This window comes from Cupressus sempervirens, chromosome 2 (genome assembly GCF_028749045.1).
Source record: "Cupressus sempervirens isolate cs-2001-9-10 chromosome 2, ASM2874904v1, whole genome shotgun sequence".
NCBI classification, from domain to species: domain Eukaryota; kingdom Viridiplantae; phylum Streptophyta; class Pinopsida; order Cupressales; family Cupressaceae; genus Cupressus; species Cupressus sempervirens.
Window position 1 is genome coordinate 718,152,354 of NC_143119.1, and position 2,863 is coordinate 718,155,216.

General features: G+C 39.0%; 1 pseudogene across 1 annotated transcript; it reads left to right on the plus strand.

Moving 5' to 3' along the window:
• Positions 1-366: 366 nt before the first annotated feature.
• Positions 367-2,658, plus strand: LOC149575391 (AAA-ATPase At4g30250 pseudogene; annotated as a pseudogene). Its single transcript, XR_016360165.1, has one exon. The product of XR_016360165.1 is annotated as an AAA-ATPase At4g30250 pseudogene (transcript).
• Positions 2,659-2,863: the final 205 nt, after the last annotated feature.

Consider the following 2,863-nt stretch of genomic DNA (forward strand, 5'->3'; position numbering starts at 1 on the left):
TTATATCTAAATATGCATTTTGTTAGTATATTTATCATATACTATGTTTCCAATTAATTTAACCAAAAAATTAAAATATTGTTCAACTACTTTTATTTGTATTCATGTGTATTTCTTTTTACCAATGTCTAGAAAATGAAGAAAAATAATTATTGTTTAATATATTTTTATTTTTATTAATATGTAATTCTATTTAGTAATGACCAAAATATTGTCAAAAATCTTATATATAGAAATTATAGTTATCATACATGTATATCATGTGTGTGGTTGCTACTAGCTTATTTATATTCATTCAGATAATATCTATATAAAATACGCCGATCGATATCTTATTTTAAAATAGGCCCTTCAAAAAGATAACGATCAAATATTGTCTGAATAAATATAAATAAGCAGTACTACAATCTGTCTTAACAATATTGTGAAAAATTAAAAATTGAAAAACTTGGTAAGAACATTATTTTTTTGCAATCTACCTACCATTCTGTGTATCAAATTCACAAATAGCCCACCGGTGTCTGAACCGGGACACTCTTTGTACTGACAGATCGACGTTGAAGATGATGTCACGGCTTCCGTCGAGGATGCAGTCAGATACTTTGCATCCTTCCATGAAATTGCATCAGAATTTCATGACGATCAAACTCTGCAAAATTAGTTACTCGCTTCTAAGAACCTTCGGCCGCGCGGAACTGGAACTATTAAAACGTGCTTCTTGATTAAGGTTTATACTCATTTCTAGGGTTTATTCATACTCATTTCTAGCCATCCTTATCCCTGTAGCAATCTCAGCCTGGTAATCTTTGTTGCAGAGAGATGGAATCCAGCAACACCATGTTGTGGTCGATGATGGGCCTCATCTCCCTTCAATCCAAGACTCTTCCCGACCTTGTCCTCCAAATTTACAAGCTCTGGAAGTCATACCGAGAGAATTTAAGTGCATATTCCAACATAGAAATCCCCGAAATCGAAGATTCCCAATTCGGTTCTACCAATGAAATATACCGATCCGTGGGAGTTTATCTGAGCAGCCTTGATGCCACAGCAAATGCCCCTAGGGTTTCCATGACGCGCCCCAACAGAAACTCCAGGCCCGTATTTAACCTACCCTCTGCACACACGGTCTCAGACGAATTCCAGGGAGCTCAAATGCTGTGGACGCACATTATCAACGGCGATGAAAAGATCGAGAGAAGGGACAAGAAGACCGGCAGAAGAAGCGAGGGTTTCGAAAGAAAATATGTTCTGAAAATTTCCAACGGGGACAAAGCTAGGGTTTTATCGGCCTACATCGATCGAATCTCGGGGTTTGCAGAAGATCTGCAGAGGCGCGGCGAGGAGAGGAAGCTTTTCAGCAACGACAGCAGAGAGGGCCGTTCGAGATGGAGCTCCGTGGCGTTCAGAAATTCTTCCACTTTTGAAACCGTAGCTCTCGAACCCTCGCTCAAAGAGAAGATTAAGCTGGATCTCGACTGTTTTCTGCAAAGCAGAGATTTTTACCGCAGAACAGGGCGGGCTTGGAAAAGGGGATATCTTCTCTACGGTCCGCCTGGTACGGGCAAATCGAGCCTCATCGCCGCCATTGCTAACTACATGAACTATGATGTTTATGATCTGGAGCTCACCATGGTTTTGGACAATTCCGCTCTCCGTCAGCTCTTGCTCTCAACCGCAAGCAAATCTGTAATAGTAATTGAGGACATTGACTGTGCTGCAGATTTGTCCAAACAGGTAATGCGCAGGAGAAATTCGGAGTCTAAAAAGAATGATTCCGGTGAAAGTAAAAGGGGGTTTTCGACCATTACTCTGTCTGGTTTGCTTAATTTTGCAGATGGGCTGTGGTCGAGCTGCGGTGAAGAGAGGATCATGATTTTCACCACTAATCACAAGGAGAGACTCGATCCTGCGCTGCTCAGAAGTGGGAGAATGGATATGCATATTCTGCTGTCTTACTGTGAATTTGAGGCATTTAAGCAATTGTTTCTTAATTACTTGGATTTGGGGGATCATTTGCTGTTTCCGGTTGTAGAGGAGAAGATGAAATCCGGCGGGCGCCTGACTCCTGCAGACATTTGTGAGATTCTGATTCAGAATAAATCTGATCCCGATTCTGCCATTAAAGCGGTTGTTGATGCTCTTGATGCGGGAATTTCAAGTGAAAGCGAGAGTTCAACCGACACTTCTGAAGATGATGAAGAATCGTCTCCGTCTCTGACGTCTTCTTCATCGGAGGACTAATCCAAGTGGGTGTAAAGGAGATTCTAAGTATGCGTTTTAAGTAATCTTGGTTCTAGATTAATATATAGCTCAATGGAAGAATGTTGTAAATGCAAGTAATTTTAGAAAACAAAATCATCAGACATATAAATCTGAGAATGAAATTGGGATAATGTTGTAAAGTTAATTATGAAATTGTGACCAAGCTCGCATTCACTCACGTAAAATCAAGAACGAATATTGAGATGAAGTGGATAATACTAATTTGACGGGTACAGAAAAGGTTTGACGACCAGATTCTACAATGCTGTGCTACTGAATCTAAAATTGTGCATCGGTCGAGGGGTCTTATTTTCTTTCGGTTGCGGCTATCCTCTCAACAAATTGTATTGTTGACTAATTTTCAAAAAATCGAAAAAATCATAGATTTTTCTGAAATTTTCAGTGTTTGATCTTCATGATCTAGATAGTGTGTAGTAAAAAAGAACTAAAAAATTGGAAAAAAATCACTACGTTTTTGTGAATCTGGAAAAAAAGAGTTTTGACTTTGTTTTGTCTTTAGTACATTTTGTCTACATATTAACCTGTCCCTTTTCTTCCAATGGGACCTGCCAAACATATGAACTTGATGATCTTGTGTATT